The sequence below is a fragment of the Glycine max genome, chromosome 13 (genome assembly GCF_000004515.6).
Source record: "Glycine max cultivar Williams 82 chromosome 13, Glycine_max_v4.0, whole genome shotgun sequence".
Classification (NCBI taxonomy): domain Eukaryota; kingdom Viridiplantae; phylum Streptophyta; class Magnoliopsida; order Fabales; family Fabaceae; genus Glycine; species Glycine max.
This window is the reverse complement of record NC_038249.2, coordinates 256,104-275,800: the sequence shown is the minus strand read 5'-3', so window position 1 is coordinate 275,800 and position 19,697 is coordinate 256,104.

Below are 19,697 nucleotides of genomic sequence, written 5' to 3'. Positions count from 1 at the left end.
TTAAGGTTGTAATGGGGCCAAGGATAAGGTAGATGAAAGTATGGGATAGTAGCTAAAACTCAAAGGAATAGAGGAGCAATGGGGAATAAGTGGGAAGTAAGGAAAAGTAGTGAACCCCAAAACCAAAATTACAAATTAAGCTTTAAAAAGTAAACCCAAAACAAAATCAACCAAGTCTTCAACCAATCCAAGTCTTCAAACCAAGACCTTATTTATTCAACTTCAATTTTTTTTGAATTTTTATTTTATTTTTTTTGTGTATGTATATATATATATATATTTTAAACGTGGACAGTAGCAATTGAAAGAATTTGAAAAATAAAGCCACAATTAGGCAATATATGTATACATCATCAAGCATGGCCAATAAAAACATATCATCCAATGAAACATACCCCCCCCCCCCCCCCCCGCACACTTATTGTCAAATCATGGTTTTTCACTTAAGGCTTGTAATGAGCTTCAAAACAAAGAAAGGGGAACATAGGCTCAAAGGGGCTAACAAAGGAATTAATTCAAGGTAGGCTCATTTGGCTAGAGGCTTATAAGAACAAAATGCTTAAATCATCTCCCAACATGCATGTGAAGCAAGAAGTATCAACAAGAGTCAAGCCAAGGCTATTGTGCAAGCAATCAATGGGGCAAAACACACTGAATAAAATAGATGATGATGGCTCAAATTCTCACCAAGGGTAAATCTATCACTTTCAATTCGAACTTTCAAAACTAAATTGACATGTAGAGAAAAACAAGGGTTTCAATTCACAAAATGCCAAGAAACTCCTATTTCAAAAACAATTACCCATTACCTGTACATAACCCAAAATTCAAGGAGGAACATGCAATGTTGTACACAAACATAAAACCAAAATAACAAAATTAACCTAGAAAAAAACTAATAAAATTAAACTAGAATACCCAACAAAATTAAAGAACAATCTCCCCCCCCCCCCTCACACTTAAACAACACATTGTCCTCAATGTAGCACAATCATAAGATCAAGAACAATCAATAAATTTGGACAAGTGCAATAAAAGTAAAGAAGGAGACAGAAAAAGAAAACTCCCTAAGTCATGGTGGAAGAGAAGTAGGGTGAAGTAAGGAGGTCTCCTCCACCACTACATCCACTAAGGAGGGATTTGTGAGGAATGGTTTCAGCCGGTGTCCATTGACCTTGAAGCTCTTATCTGTGGATTCACTTTTGATCTCAATTGTACTATAAGGAAAAACATTAGTTACCACAAAAGGACCAATCCACTTTGACCTCAACTTACCACTCATGAGTCCGAGCCTAGAGTTATACAATAAAACTTTCTGTCCAACCACAAAATTCTTCTTAGCTATCAATCTGTCATGGAACTTCATGGTCTTCTCCTTGCAGAATTTGGAATTCTCATAGGCTTCTAAACGGATCTCATCTAGCTTACTTAGTTGCAACTTCCTTTCCTCTCCAGCCTGATCAATAGAGAAGTTACATGGTCTTCATAGGCTTTGTGCTCTATCTCTACATGAAGATGACATGCCTTGCCAAAGACAACCCGATAAGGAGACATTCCTATGGGTGCTTTGTAGGTAGTCCTATGCGCCCAAAGAGCATCATCTAGCCTGGTGCTCCAATCTTTTTTGTTCAGCTGCACAATCTTCTCCAAGATCCTTTGTATCTCCCTGTACGAAATCTCAGCCTGCCCATTAGTTTGGGGGTGGTATGGTGTGGAAATTATGTGCACGACCCCATACTTTTTGAGCAAGGCATACATGGATCTGTTACAAAAATGGGTGTCTTGATCACTAACGATGGCTCTAGGGACTCCAAACCTGCAAAACAAATTAGATCTAACAAAATCCCCAACGACCATAGCATCGTTAGTTCTGGTGGGTTTGGCTTCCACCCATTTTGAAACATAATCAACAGCAAGGAGAATATAAACAAAACCAAAAAGAGACAGGGAAAGGTCCCATAAAATCTATACCCCAGACATCAAACACCTCACAAAATAACATGGGTTGTTGAGGCATTTGTTGTCTCCATGAAGGTGAGCCTCCTGCTCTCTGACAAGGCTCACAAGTGCTATAGATTCTCCACGCATCCTTGAAGATGGTGGGCCAATAGAAACCGCAGTCAAGCACCTTGCAAGCGGTCCTTTGTAAGCCAAGATGGCCACCTGGTGCGGAAGAATGAAAGAATTGCAGGACTGAGTCAATCTTATGGTCTGGAATGCATCTCCTAATAACCTGGTCACTGCATAACTTCCACAAATACGGTTCATCCCAAATATAATGCTTAGCATCACTTTTAATTTTATCATTTTGAGCTTTAGATTCTAAGGGAGGAAAAACAGAAGCAACCAAATAATTCACAATATTAGCAAACCAGGGAGTGGGGAAGGAATCAGAAATACTATATAGAATGTACAAATGGTCATCTGGAAAATCATCCCAAATGGGTGAGTCCTCAGACGCTCTCTCAATCCTACTCAGGTGGTCAGCCACGAGGTTCTGTGCACCACTCTGATCACAGATCTCCAAATCAAACTCTTGGAGCCAAAGCATCCACCTGATCAATCTAGGCATTGATTCAGCCTTCTTCAACAGGTACTTCAGAGTTGCATGGTCAGTATAAACAATAACACGAGTACCAAGCAAATATGAACAAAATTTTTCAAGAGCAAAAACTATCGCTAATAGCTCCTTCTTTGTGGTAGTGTAATTTTCTTGAGCAGCATCCAAAGTTCTGGAAGCATAGTAGATCACCCGAGGCAGCTTATCAATCTTTTGAGCAAGGACAGCCCCCGATGCGTAATTGGATGCATTGCACATTAGCTCAAATGGGGTTGTCCAATCAGGTGCCTGAATGATAGGGGTGGTAGTCACCGCACGCTTGAGGCAATCAAAAGCCTCCTTGCATCAATCATCAAAATCAAACTCCACCTCCTTTTGCAGGAGATTGGATAGTGGAAGGGCCACTTTGCTAATATCCTTGATAAAGCGCCTATAAAAACTTGCATGACCAAGAAAAGAATGAACCTCTCGCACGCAAGAGGGGTAAGGAAATTGTGAAATAACATCTATTTTTGCAGGGTCTACCTCTATGCCCCTACTGAAAATGATATGCCCTAAAACTATACCTTGTTCTACCATGAAGTGACATTTTTCAAAATTCAGCACAAGGTTAGTTTCAATGCATCTACTAAGAACTCTATCCAGACTATCCAAACATGTATCAAAAGAGGATCCATAAATAGTAAAATCATCCATAAACACCTCTATGCAACTCTCTAAAAAGTCACTGAAAATGCTAAGCATACACCGCTGGAAGGTGCCAGGGGCGTTGCATAGGCCAAAGGGCATCCTCCTATAGGCAAAAGTGCCAAATGGACAGGTGAATGTGGTCTTTTCTTTATCCTCAGGAGCAATATGAATTTGTAAATAACCAGAAAAACCATCAAGAAAACAGTAATGAGACTTACCTGCCAAGCGCTCAAGCATTTGATCAATGAAAGGCAGGGGAAAATTATCTTTTCTGGTTACCTGATTCAGCCTCCTATAATCAATGCAGACTCGCCAGCTGTTCTGCACTCTTGTGGGGATAAGCTCATACTTTTCATTCTTGATCACTGTGAGGCATGTCTTCTTAGGAACCACTTGGACTGGACTCACCCACTGGCTGTCAGAAATGGGGTAGATGATTCTAGCTTGCAAGAGCTTGGTCACTTCCTTTTTCACCACATCTAGAATGACGGGGTTGAGTCGCCGATGTGGCTGCCTCACTGGCTTAGCTCCATCCTCTAAAAGTATCCTATGCATTCAGGTAGATGGGCTAATACCAGGAATGTCTGCTAAAGTCCATCCAATGGCTTTCTTGTGCTTCTTGAGAACTAGCAACAACTTCTCCTCTTGCTCAGCAGCAAGGGAGGCAGAGATGATCACTGGAAAATTTTCCTTGTCCTCCAAGTAAGCATATTTGAGGTTTGTTGGTAAGGGCTTCAACTCTGGTGTGGGTGGTGGCTGAACAGTGGGAGGAACCATGGTAGGAGAAGAAGAAGGTTCCTCAGCCTGTACCTCATTAAGCAAGTCAGAAGTATATGTACTTCCTGCAAAATGGTTAGTGCATTCTGACTCTAAAAAATCAACATCAAGAGGTACAACACCCAGAGAATCAGAACCAGACTCAAATTCAAATTCATTCTCAATGCATAAGGAATGACAAGTATGCAAATCAAATAAAAATGGATGTTTTCTACCATGAAGAATATTGTCAAAATCAAACATATAATCATCAACAATCTGATCAATTATCTCAGCACGAAAAACAGAATGATCCTCAGATGGATGTTTCATGGCATCAAGAATGTTAAAGTGAACAACAATATCACCAAATTCCATAGACAATATGCCAGCATAAACATCTATCTTGATTCAGGTTGTTTTCATAAATGGCCTGCCAAAAATAATTGGAACTGAACAATGGGAAAATCCCTCTTCCATATTAAGAACATAAAAATCAACAAGAAAAATAAGTTCACCAACCCGAACCAGCACATCCTCTATGAAACCTGCGGGGTAAGCAACACTTCTATTTGCCAAATGAATCACCACATATGTAGATTGCAAAGGTACAAGAGATAAATAATTGAATATGGACAGAGGCATGACACTAACTGATGCTCCTAGATCTAGCATGGCATTCTCAAATTTACTATTCCCAATAATGCAAGGTATACAGAAAGTACCTGGGTCCTTACATTTCTCAGGAATGTGAGGAACAAATTTACCTATCAATGCTGACACATTTTTGCCCATGCTAATCCTTTCATTTCCTTTTAGCTTCCTTTTGTGGGTGCACAGCTCCTTTAGAAACTTGGCATATCTTGGAATATGCTTGATGGCATCTAGTAGAGGTATGTTCACCTCTACTTTCTTGAAGGTCTCTAAGATCTCCTTTTCCACTTCTTCCATTTTTTTGTTTGGAATTGCTTTAGGTGGGAATGGAAGAGGGATAAGAGGTTGCTGTAAGTCAAAATTACTAGAAGAAGGTCCACCTGCATGAAAATTTTTGTTAGGAAGCTTTCTCTTTTGTGCAACTATCTCATCCTCTTTTTCAGGTGTAGAATGAAGCTTCACAGGTTCAGGTGCAGGTGCTACTACTGGTGGAGGCACTTGAATTTGGTTGCCAGACCTCAAGGTGATGGCACTCACATTTTTCGAATTTTGCACATTTTGTGAAGACAATTTGTCAGAATTTTGGGACTGAGCTTGGTTCATCTGAGTAGCCATCTGCCCCATATGATATGTCAGACTCTAAATGGAGGCTCTTGTCTCTTGCTGAAATTGCATATTCTGGATGGTCATTTGCCTCACTAACTCTTCTAAGTAAGGTTGAGGAGGAGCCTCAGTCTCTTGTTGTCTTTATTGTGACTGCTGCTGTATTGGAGGAGGAACATATGGCTTGCTTGGACCAGCAGCATCCTGGAAAGGAGGAACAGACTGTTGTTGTTGTGGAGGACTTGTCCATCTCAAATTTGGATGATTCCTCCAACCTGGATTGTATCTATTGCTTGAAAGGTCATAATTATTCTGCTATTGTTGGTTTTGCTGCTGAGGAGGTCTATTATAAATGTTTGCAGCATAAGCTTCATGTTGCTCATTGACTCCAGATTGCTGCAAAGAAGGACAGAGATCTGTATGGTGATCTGCAGAAGAACATAGACCACAGACTCTTGCAACAGGTGTAGATTTTTTATTCATGGCAAGCTGAGTTACTAGGTGGACCAAGGCATCAAGTTTTCCTTCAAGCTTTTTATTTTCAGTAGATGAAGATGAATCTGTGGCCACCTCATGGACTCCTCTAAGGACAATGGCATTATTTCTTGCACTGAATTGTTAGGAGTTGGAAGCCATCTTCTCAATCAAATTCCTAGCCTCAGCAGGGGTCATATCACCAAGAGCTCCACCACTGGCAGCATCAATCATACTCCTCTCCATGTTGCTAAGTCCCCCATAGAAATATTGAAGAAGGAGTTGCTCAGAAATTTAGTGGTGAGGACAGCTTGCACACAATTTCTTGAATCTTTCCCAGTACTTATACAGGCTTTCTCCACTAAGTTGCCTGATGCCTAAAATGTCTTTTCTGATGGCAGTGGTCCTAGATGCAGGGAAGAATTTCTCCAAGAACACCCTCTTAAGGTCATCCCAGCTGAAAATAGACTTGGGAGCAAGGTAGTATAGCCAATCTTTTGCCACTCCCTCCAGAGAATGAGGAAAAGCCTTTAGAAAGATATGATCTTCTTGGACATCATGGGGCTTCATGGTGGAACAAACAATATGGAACTCCTTAAGATGCTTATGAGGATCTTCAACTACAAGACCATGAAACTTGGGCAGCAAATATATTAGTCCAATCTTGAGAACATATGGAACACCCTCATCAGGATATTGAATGCACAAGCTTTCATAAGTGAAATCAGGTGTAGCCATCTCCCTAAGAGTCCTCTCATGAGGTGGAGGTTGAGTCATGTTCTCAGTATAAAAATTAGTAGTGGAATGCTCAAAATCAGAATATTCAGAATCACCCTCAACAGAATGCTCAAAATGCACAAAATGACCAGGATGCACACTATGCCTAACTAATCTATGAAAGGTTCTATCTATTTTGGGATCAAAGGGTTGTAAATCACCTAGATTGCCCCTAGTCATGCACTATATGCAGCAAATAATGTGTTTCTCAACAAGCACCTAACAAGGGGGGTAAAACTACAACTATACTCAAACGATATCAAAATGAGCTGAAATTTTGTGAGGAACACCCTAAAATCATGAAAAGATAGCACAAAAATTTTCAAACAAAAATTCAAATTCTAACTATGAAAACTACCTAAGGAAATTTTAGAAAAAAAAGGACAATAATAATTGAAAAATAAAAAAACTTAGTAAACGGCTGATTTTTCGAGTTTGGGAGACCCCAACCGGCTTCAGCCAATTGTTAAAGAATGGGAAATTTTTTTCTACCCAAAATGCATATATAATAATAGTTATTCTGATACCCGAAGCAAAAGTTATGGCCGTTTAAGTTTTGCTAAAAACAAGTTCCCAAAATTTTTGTCTCTCTCAAATACTGCCACACCAAGTGCTCCTGGTATTTTTCACACAAAATATGAATCAAAAGAAGCTACCACACAAAAAATCAGCCAAAAATAACAACTCTAACTATCAAAACAAAAATCGCTAATTAAATTGTAAAATCAGTCGCTAATCACTGTTCAGCACTGTTCACAGCAAAAAACACAAAGTTGAATCAGTCGCTGAATCAATCGCTAAAAACAATCACTAAAAAGAAGATGCAACTAAAATGCAAAATAGAACGCTACACAAAATAAGATAACTAAACACTATTATGAACCTTTGGCCCACTGCTCCCTGGCAACGGCGCCAAATTTGATCGAGGTCGTACCCCAATCAAATAAACATTAAAAATGCAGTATCTAGGAAGTGATCCTAGGTCGTCTCCCAACGAGCAATGGTCAACCAAACGTTCATAACAGATAGTAATAAAAAACAGTAAAGAATTGGGGGGGATTGTTTGTTTTTGTAAATTAAACAGCGAGCAAATTTTAATTAGAAAATATCATAATTAAAACATGTTGTTTCCCCTTGATTCACAAGCAAGTCTCTTATCCTAGGTTACGAGAATTTTTCCTTTTTCAGTTCAACCAATTAATCCAACCCTAAATTAAATTACTAAGCGAAATTTAACATAAGGCAGTCATTATGTGATTAAGCAACACATACACCAATTAATCATGAACGAAATTGATCATTAAGCATGAACGTAAATTAAGCGCAGAGACAATTAATCAAGCACTAAGCATGCATGGATTAATAGCAACAAATACAGAGTAATTGGTGAAGAGGAAAAACTAATCATAATTCAATAGTAAAAATAAAACCTCAAAGAGAGTTGTGATTGATCCTCAAGAGAAAACAACCCTGGAGACTTAGCCTTCCATTAATCAGTAGAAAACGAAATTGCAGATTGAAGCAGAAAACAAAATTTTATTGCTATGTGAATAGTAAAAACTAGAATTGCAAAACCTAAAATTATTCTTTCTCCCGAAAACGAAAAGGCCCCTCCTAAAACTAAAACCTTGGTGTTGTTATATAGGTTCTCAGCCCAAAAGCTTACAAATCTGTTTTAAGTCTAAGCCCATTAATAAAATAAAATCTGAACAAGATAAGATAAGATTTGATAAAATAAAATCTAGATGAAATAAAATCTAGATAAGATAAGATAAAATCTAGATGAAATAATATCTAGATGAGATAAAATCTGGATAAGATAAGATTTGGTAAAATAAAATTGTCTGCTCTCTTCAAGTCCAAGCCCAATTCCGGATTCAAGCCCAATTGCTTATAATTCTCCTGAAATTAAATTAAAAACACAAAATTAATCCAATAGGCCCAAATGATAAAACTGCATAATTAATTTGACAATTAAGGCTAATTAGTAATTAAAATGGTGACAAAAAGGGTTAAGAAATAGGAGAAAATGATGACACATCAGTCTCCTTCTATTACAGGAGCAAAGATAAAATATGGGAAATTGTGATCCGCCGCAACAAAAATTGGGATTATTAAATTCATTTTATGTAGTTTAACTTGTGTATGTGTTTCACTTTCCTAAACAATTTGCTTATTTCACTTTCAACACTAAATATATTATCAATATTGAATCTATTGTTATTTGCACATTACCTTTTATTTATGTATGCTCTAAAAAACAAATTACATGCAAATGTATAAATGTTGACTTGGTTTAAGTGGAATATAACTATAGCCTTTCTTTTCATTCATCGAGACCAAGTCAACGGTTCCAAATTTGATATATCTACCATGTTATTCAAGTTTTTTGAACTTCCCATTCTTACGAACTTTCGCAACTCTACAAATTAACAGGCCACAAATTTCTTAAAAAAATTATATAAAAAGTAGTCACAATTATCATGATTTTTTATTGATTGATAGTACAAGTACAAATTTTTACTATCTATAAAAATTAAAATATAACAAAAATATTTTGTTATTAAAAAAATATTTATTATATAATTTTTTTTATAATAATTATATAAAAAATTCACAATTAGCATATTTTTTATTGATTGATAGCACAAGTACAGATTTTTACTATCTATAAAAATTAAAATATAACAAAAATATTTTTTTATTAAAAAAAATATTTATTCACTGCTATCTACACATATTAGTTACTTGGTCGGTATTATGCCAAAGGGAGAAGTTCAGCTATAGATGACTGAAGTGCTTTTCCTAAAATGCTTAAGCTATAGATGCCTTGTCCTTGGAATGGGCCAGCCACCCTCTGGCCACTGCGGTATGTTACTTACTTACTGACATGATTGTTCTTCAATAATTCCTCTAACACAACTCAAATGACAACCTCAAATTATTTAAATGTTCGAATTACATCAACTTATATGTGTCTAACTACCCTTGAATGATTGCTTTCAACACAAATTTCTTAATAGTAACAATAACATTACGATTTCCGATCCATCACAAATGAATATATCATCACTACTATGTCAATCTGCCCAATAAATATTCCATTCACAACATTACCAAATTTTAACACCCATTAAATCTTCTTTCATTAACATTACAATTCAAAAATTCCACAATTCCAGTGTGCACATTACAAAAAACCAAAAACCATTTGCCAAATTACATTCCCCCCTGCTACATTATCAAATTACACTCTTCTGCTACATAATAAACACACTAAGAAGCAAATACAGACCCAATAAACAACCAATACAATCCATATAAATTTTTCCTTCATCTTCATGTCACTGATCCTGCTTTGCAAATCCTTTTCCCTCAACTTCAATTCATCAACCTCCTTCATCAAGGCTACAATGATCTTCTTTTGACAATTGTTGTCAACTGGATCATGCCACTAAAAAAAATTGCACCATTTCCTACATCCCCAAAATAACCAAAAACAATCAACAATTAACACATAACATAACCCCTACCAAATTAATATTCCTTACCTTGTGTAGACCACAACCATAAAAACGCCTCCCTGGATTTTCCTCAGTCCACGATGTCACTAGTGGAGCCTCTGTGTTACAGAGACAAAACACGCCACTGCGGGCCTCGGAGGTGTACGATGACGAACTCCTTTCCATGGTGCCATTTACGGAGGACAACAACACCTTAACCCCTTAAACACCTTTTAAACAACAGTTGCTTAGCACAATTTCAGCCCCAATGACAACTTCTTTCAGATCTCTGTCACTGTAATTACAGCCACAGCTTAATATTATAAATACAAATAGACATCATGTGTAACTCTAAATTACACCAATTACCACATAAAACATGTCAAATTACATGAATGACCAAAGGTTCCAAAGGATTGAAAAAGGTTATTCATAACTTTATCACTTGTTCCACTTCTTGCACTTCTTCACCTTGTTCCATGAACATGTCAACTCAACAAGGTTAATCATCCAGATCATCCTATATTCATATAAACATCATACAACTAAATTAATCTTCCTTTTCCTTAAAAATTCTCCATCCAAATCCTCCATTTTCTACAATCCACACATTGCAAAACTACTGCTCATACAGACCGCATGCATCTTCAAAACTACAACACATAACATAACAACACAGAAAAACATTGAGGCAACCCATTTTGCAAAACGAAAATCAATCAAAACAGCAATATAACAATGAAAAAATAACTAAGATGAACAACTGAACAAACTGCAACACTAACAAATAAAAACCGATAAAAGAGTGGAAATACCTTCACCAAATACAGACTTCCTAGAAGTGATGACCAGATTTTACATGACTCCTCAGCTACCTTAACCCTCACGCGCTTGCCATTTGCATCACCAACCAACACCGAACAAACTAAAACAAACATAAAAACCCAAACACGGCGGTAAGCCAAACCCGACATTCAAACTGCAAAACGAAAATGACTAAGGCATACCCGTCTCGAGGTTTTTGACGTCGTAGGATGAAACCATGAATGTTAGTTGCTGATCTAGCCCCAAAGCTCCCTCAACCTCGGTTTTCTTTCATCCTCTATTCCAATCCTGCTCAACGACCACAACGTTCAACTTCGATCGTTTTACCGCGACCAAGCCAATGCTCTACTCATTAGTGCTGAACGAAGACACGGCTCTGGTTCACTCGCAAAATCGCCACCTCTGCTAGGGTATGCAACCTTGTAGTTTTCGTGAAAGGGGAAACTGGACCGTTCTTCCTCGTTACAACCCATTACCCTACCCTCAACAGATCCCGACCATTTCATTTTTTAATATTTAAATCCGACGGACGCCATTCATTCGTTGTTTTTTTGACATGGTTCTTCTATCAATCGGTAACCCTTGACACATCCCAACCATTAAATATTTTAATCTTCAAATATGACGGATAAGATTCACACGGTTCTTTTTTTTTTTTGCACAAACTTTCATAGGGTGCGAAAGTAGTTTCACTTTCGCATCCTAGACATTGTCTTGTTTTAGGCCTAACCCCTTCTTTTGTGAAGTAAGAAATAAAATATACAACTACTATTTACACCTATTTTTTGACACATGCACCTTTTCCATTTTGGGCCCAGCCCATATTTTTGAAGTCCGAAACAAATAAAATCGATGGCTACACCCCTTTTTTTATATGTGCACCCCTGCCACTTAGGATAGTGACTAGGCCCGTCACATCAGCACTCTGTTAGAATTGACTAAGTCCAAGTCAATCCTTTGAATTTGACCCACAAAAAAACAAAACAAAGAAAAAGAAATAAAAAATAAAAATAATTATACATATTAGTAAAGAACTCTTTATTTTATTGTATTTCTTTATTGTCTCTATTGTTTGTTCTTCAATGTGATTTATTTTATCATAGCTTGTTAGTTAGTTTAATTAATATTGTATCGTAAATATCTTCTTTTCCCATATTTCAATACTGCATCCTTAATTACTACGTGTACTCCCGACTTCTATTCTATCCCTCTCCAATTCCATTCTACTTATCTGATTTCGTAGCACTATGTCAAACATTTATTTATTTTTGCAAATCTACATTAGCATTCTTTAGTACTTGTTTACGTTCCGTGCACTCCATGTTGGGTCCTCGACTTGCTTGACAATGTTTCAATAAAGTGTGAGTAAATTTTATGAATGTCATGTTAGGTTTTCGAATTGCTTGACTTCACAAAGTTTACCATAGAATCCAAAATCTTTCAAAATAAAATAAAATAAAATAAAATTAATCCAACACACAAACGCTTTTTTCTACAAAGAATTATATAAGTATGACCTCTTCATTGCACTTGGGGATATGTAGGAGCGAGGGCAAATCACTTGTCGACCAAAAAAAATTAAAAAAATAAAATCCTTTTATTAGAAAAACTAAAAAAATAAAAATTTGATTTCCTTTTCTAAATTTAAAAATAATATAACAAAATATAATTCGTGTTTTCAAGGGAAGATAAAAAATTAAAAGTCACTTTATTTTTAGCACCCTCAATTAAAGGTTGTCGTCTTCATGACGAACGCGTGGGGTGCTAACACCTTTCCCGTATGTAAACGACTCTTGAATTCTTTTTCTCAAATTGTAGACTATTCTTTATGCTTTTTTGGTTTTCTTGACGTTTTCCTTAAATAAATGTTGGTGGCGAATCCCCAAGTTTTCCAATTTTTGGAAAACAATTTATTTATCTAAATAATTTTTATTTCATCGTCCCGTCATGACCCACATTGCAACAAAGAGATTTTATTTTCTAAGCATAAAAGAGTTTACGTGGGTAAAAGATTCACATCAACGTTAATCATCAAATTAAAAACTTATCAACTAAGGGTATGAAAACATCTTCGACCCAAAACAAGGTCGTTCAATTTTTGTTTACAAAAGGAAAACAAGTTATGCAGTGGAATAACATAAAGTAACATATTCAGAACATTATGCAAATAATATATAAACTCATGCCCTAATACCATATCCTATTAGAGCATTGTGTCTCAGCATCCTCTAACACGAGGTTCTTTAAATTCATCCATCTTACCATCTGCTCTCATGAACATAAGGTTTGAGATCATCACAAGATTCAAACACAAACAACACACACGTAGTGATTATCACATTCCTAAACAGGTAAAGATAAACAAAAGCACACACACATTTGTTATCAACTCAGCATAATTCACATCATTTTACCACTCATTTCCTAACATCACTTGTCCCAAGGATTTAATCACAAAATCACATACCACACTTTCACATCAGTCACATGTTTAGAACAACACATCTTAAGTACAACGCAACATCTCATATCCACACAATTCATTACCCACCATCACGTAACAAGTCGCAATGACCATTACATAGGCATTATGCAACAAATAAATTAAGACTCAATCTTATATGCAATGTGGTATCATGTCAGTGAAAAACCTCGTTGAACGCTTAAGAGTACATGACTAGACAGACCACACACTAGTAAGTTAGGTCACTCTCACTAGGTAAAATCATAGGGAGACCAATCAGGGTCACGTTGTTTTGCAAGAATGCTCCAACCATGTGGGATCAATACAAGCTTAAAGGAGCTCTCAAACCGAGTGTATTTACCCCGAGGACCTAGATTCTAAAGAGTCTGTCAGGGCCTCTCCCTCTTGATTCAGGTCCAACCCCGAAAACATTTTAATGCAAAAACTGTATATATGAATTATACAAAACACATAACTCCTCAATTATTCTCAAAATAATTTTAACTTGCCGCACCTCAAAGTAATTCAACTTGTCAGGCTCCCACAGTGGACCCTATCACAATACTCGGCGTGCATTAACTTTTTGCCCTTAAAGGGTCTTACAGTCGTTTGATTGTATGGTTTATAGCTCATAACTCAATGCACACAACATCTCAATATATGTATGATCTCATAATTTAACACATACTCAACTTATCACATACACTCAATCTCAATCACAATGTTATAATCCCAAAGTAACACGTTATCACACCTCATGAATCATATACACCACATAGTATTAATATATACATGGCACAAACACAAACTTTACCTATGAACTATACAATACACACAACCACTCAATTGTTTTCAAAATCATTTTAACTCGTTGTGCCTTAAAGTGATTCAACTCGTTGGGTTTCCATAGTGGATCTCGTCATAATACTCGTCGCGCAAAAACTCATTGCCCTTAAAGGGTCTTACAGTCGTGTGATTATATAGTTCATAGCTCACAACTCAATGTCATCAGTTTACACTTCACAACAACACATTATCACTTCTCATACATAATATATATATATATATATATATATATATATATATATATATATATATATATATATATATATATATCCATGGTTATCAAACTCTCGAGTTAACTCACTAACTCTTACGAGTTTATGAATCTACTTATACTCTGCGAGTTGACTCATGTGTAAACTCTCTTTTTAGTAGACTTTGGGTAGACTCTCGAGTTTACCAGGCTGGATCTTTGAGCTTCACTGAGGTCCTTCAATGGTGATTTTCCACCATGAAGATGCAGCGGAAGACAAAGGAGAAGAAGTGAGAGGAGGTGCCATCCACTAGGGAATAAGCCATGGAAGAAGGAGCTTCGCCACCAAGAATGTGCCTTGGATAAGAAGCTTGGAGAGGATGCTTCAATGGAGGAAAAGAAAGAAAGAGAGAAAGAAATAGGGGGGAGCACGAAATTGAAGGAGTAAAAGGAGAGAAGTTGAACTTTGAGTTATGTCTCATAAGACTCTCATTCATTAAAGTTACAACAAGTGTTACAAATGCTTTTATTTATAGCCTAGGTAGCTTCCTTAAGAAAGTTGCTTGAGAAGCTTCCTTGAGAAACTTCCTTGAGAAGCTTCCTTGAGAAGCTAGAGCTAAGCTACACACCCCCCTCTAAGAACTAAGCTTACTTCCTTGAGAAGCTTCCTTGAGAAACATCCTTGAGAAGCTTTCTTGAGAAGCTTCCTTGAGAAGATTCTTAGAGAAGCTACAACTTAGCTACACACCCCTCTAATAGCTAATCTCACCTCCTTGAGATGAGAAACTAGAACTTAGCTACACACACCCCCTATAATAGTTAGGTTCACCCCCATGCCAAAATACATGAAAATACAAAAAAAAAGTTCTTACTGCAAAGACTACTCAAAATGCCCTAAAATACAAGGCTAAAACCCTATACTACTAGAATGGCCAAAATACAAGGCCCAAAAGAAGGAAAAACCTAGTCTAATATTTACAAAGAAGAGTGGACCCAATCTTGGTACATGAGCTCAAAAATCTACCTTGAGGTTCATGAGAACCCTAGGGTCTTCTTTAGCAGCTCTAGACCAATCTTCTTGGAGTCTTCTATCCAATACCCTTGAGGGCTAGGATTGCATCATCCCCTCCATCTTGGAAATGATTTGACCTCAAATCCCGAGGTTCTTCATACTTTGGGCTCCTTCCCTCTACACCTATAAAAAGAATAAAAACATATGTATTAGTGGTGTTGGGTATGTTAGAATAGGGTAAGGTCTAAAAACTCCTTTCATGGACATCTTCCTATGAGGGAACATGGTTCCTTGCCAACTCAATGAGTAGTGCTACAAGTATAAAAAAATATGGGATAAACCTTTTGTAAAAGTTTGTTAAGTCATGGCAGCCCTAGATTTCCCTTATACATGGTGGAGTAGGCCAATCTGGAAAGATCTTTATTCTCTTAGGTTCCGTGGGAACCCCTTGATCACTATTTAAAAAATTAAGGAAAGTGATGCAAGAAAACATACCTTTTTCTGTATTTTCATGTTGATTATTCCTACAAAAAAAATACGACAAACCTAAGGTGTCCCATATGAGCACCTAGGTTTGTATTAAAACCAAAAATAAGAACAAACCTACCTAATGAGTCCCTATGTACATGAATCACGAAGATGTTGGGTGCATGAGTGGTTTTACAAAAGAGGATTGCAACACTCAACACATTCATCATATCACTTATTTTAGGAATTTGGTGCCTAATAATGCCTATTTTTGGCACCAACAAAGCACAAGTATTTAAGCTCTTACGAACCAAATCCTCATCCAACAACTCCTTTACTTGAGGAATAACGTCAAGCCCAAGAGGTGTGGCAATGCTAACAAGTGTCTTTTTACAAAGGAGAAAATGTGGAGGTTGTCTAAGAGGGGAAGTTTCTTTAATTTTTATCTTTATTGTAAAATGATTTTCCTTCTTGGCTAACCTCTTAGAGAAGACACTTACCTCCTTACACTCCTCCTTAACCATTAATGGTTGTCCTTCTTCTTGGGGGTAGATTTCTTCACTAGCTTCTTCCTCTTTTGCTTCTTCACTTTCACTAGAGGAAGGAGAAGTAGTAGCCTCATCTTGGCTATTATAAATGTCTTCGCCCCTCATAATCATGGTTTTCTTGGTGGGGCATTGAGAAGTAATGTGTCCTCTTCCAAGACATTTAAAGCACTTTATGGAGCTAGTCTTCTCTTGCATACTAGCCTTAAGGGTTTTTTTTTCTATTGTCTTCCCCTTATCATCTTTGGGCTTAGAAGGTGTCACCCCTAAGGTGCCTTGCCCATGGTCTTTCTTTGGATAAGAGTGAGAGCCATAAGATTTTGAAGTAAACTTCCTTTTAAGTTATTGTTATACCTTATTTCCCAATCTAAGTTAGTCTCTACATTATCCTTCCCATGGAAGTATGAGACGTTAATGTTAGCCTCTTGAGGCTTTCTTTCCTTTTCTCTCCTATGGGAGTGAGGTCTAAGATGTGACCTATGCCTTCCTTCATAATAGTCACGAAGTTCTTTACTTAGACTCTTGCAAGAGTTATGACTACTATAGAAGACGTGTTTTTCTTTTCTTAACTCTTTTAGTATTTTTCTTCTTTCTTTTTTCCTTATTTTCTCTTTTCCATCTTGACTTATTTATTCCACTCTTTTTTCCTTTTTATTTTCTCTCTTGTTTTTCTTTCCACAACTTAAGAGATCTCAACTCATCTAATATCTTATACAAGGGGTCCTTAGGAGTAGAACCCTCACCATTAACACTAGATGAAGAATGAAGTCTCATGTTGGTCTCTAAGTTGTGGTTCTTTCTTGTTGGGGATTTGAAAACAAAAGGTAAAAGAAACTATGGTTGAAACTAGCCAAAATAAACACTAAAAGAGGTGTGAAAGATAAGGTAAAAACTAATTGGTAAAAGGCAAGCTATCTAGGTGATTTGACAATGAAAGGTAAAGGAAATAAGCTATGAAAGTAATCAAGAAATGTAAACTAGACGAATCCTAAGAGTGTTTGGATGACCACATTTAAGGTTCCCAACAAAACATTCACTATCCTAAGGAAAAAGTGCCTAAAATTATTACACACAAATGGAAGTAGGGTGACCTATTGGAAGCTTCCAACTTACTTCCAATGAAAAACCTTCTTGTTACAAAATTTGAAAACAATGAAGGTAAGTAAATTGTCAATTACAAAAGTACATAAAGGTCCTCAATTTTGGTGGTTGCTCTCTCTTTGATGATTCACTCAATTTGGAGTGCTTCTTAGTTCAATAGCTTTTAAGGTGGTTGGCCCCTCGCTTCTTGATTGAAATTCTTCAATGGATGACATCAATCCTCCTTTCCAATTCCCTATATGGAAACTCACAAACAAGAAAACAAAGAGACAAACAATAACCAAAGACCAAAAAATTAAATGAAAGCTAAACCAATAAATTTTTAACAAGAAAAATTTTCAAGGATTATTCGACAATTAAAGCAATGAAAAGGACATAGAAGCAAGCTAGGACTCAAAGAGAAACTTAGAATGACTCTAGAGTAGAGTAAAAAAATTAAAAAAAGACTCAACAAACCTCTAGCTTTGGCAATGGTTTTCACACTAATTTTCAATTGAAATTTTGGAACTAAGATTGGTATAAAATAGGCACCAATTATAGAATAAATTTTGAACCAAAACAACAAGCACACTTCCTTTTCATCTTTTTTTTTCCTGAATACTGATTTTTCTGCCAACTTGTGTGATTTTTTGTATTTTTTTTCCTTTATTCAAATCACTTGGTTCTTTTTCTATAAAAAATTTTCCAGATGTCTAAAAACTTCAGCAAAAATTTAGGCTCAAAATTCTTAGTGACCAATTCTCAATAATTTTTACAAGTTTGTATGTTCAAGCTGTCAGCACCAGCGATTTCAGACTTCGAATTTTTTTTAGCATGGAATATTGATTGCCTTGGGCTTACTTTCAACCTTCCTCTATATGTTAAACTCACTAGGCTTGTTTACCAAAGTTTTAGGAGTTCAATATTCAATTAGGATCAAAATTTTAGCCTGCAATTCAATCACCAAAACTCAAATTCACAATTGACACAATCATAAGGAAACCTAAAAGTTCAAGAAAATGTTCACAATCAAAGACTCTAAGAATTTTGCATGAACATGTTAAGGACTGATTAACATGTAATATTTGAATCAAATCAAATAATAGGCTAAAAGAATTTCAAACACTCATGAACAAATGAGTTAGACAAAGAAACAAGAAAAATAAAATTCAACAGAACATAAGAAATCTTATATGACAAGTTTCATGACTAGACATGACTTCTATGACAAAACTTACAATAGGTGAACAATTCACTCTAGATTTTTGAGGTTTTCTTCTACTTTAATGTTTTTGTAAGAATTTTATGGTTTGGGTTTCAGCCACAAAAAATAACAAGACAAAACTAAAAGGAACCTAAACTCAACACAATTCATGGTTCAAGAACAAGAACAAGAAATTTGAACCATAGAAAATCAAATCTAGCTTTTATAGCAAGTTTAATCGGTGAAAACTCTAAAGAATCATGTTAACAAAATTTAGCACAAGACATGTGAGGAGATACATGGTGAAAAATGACGAAACAACAATGAAGGAGAAGGTAAAGCTGAAAATTAATGGAGGTTTAAGGAGCACCTACTTGAAGCTCTTGTGCTCTGATTACCACTTGATGGAAGCTTGCTTGTGGAGCTTCTATGGAGGTGATTTTCCATCATGGAGATGCGGCGGAAGACAAAGGAGAAGAGGTGAGAGGATGTGCTATCCACTAGGGAATAAGCCATGAAAGAAGGAGCTTCACCACCAAGAATGTGCCTTGAATAAGAAGCTTAGAGAGGATGATTCAATGGAGGAAAAGAAAGAGAGAGAAATAGAGAGGGGGAGCACGAAATTGAAGGAAGAAAAGAGGGAGAGAAATTGAACTTTGAAGGGTGTCTCACAAGACTCTCATTCATCAAAGTTACAAAAAGTATTACACATGCTTCTATTTATAGCCTAGGTAGCTTCCTTGAGAAGCTTTCTTGATAAATTTCCTTGAGAAGTTTCTTTCAGAAGCTTCCTTGAGAAGTTAGAACTTAGTTACACACACCCCTCTAATAACTAAGCTCACCTCCTTGAGAAGAGAAACTTCCTTCAGAAAATTCCTAAAGAAGCTAGAGGTTAACTACACACACTTCTCTAATAGCTAAGTTCACCTCCTTGAGATGAGAAGCTAGAGTTTAACTACACACCCCTATAATAGCTAATTTCACCCCTACGCCAAAATACATGAAAATGCAAAAAAGTCTCTACTACAAAGACTACTCAAAATGTC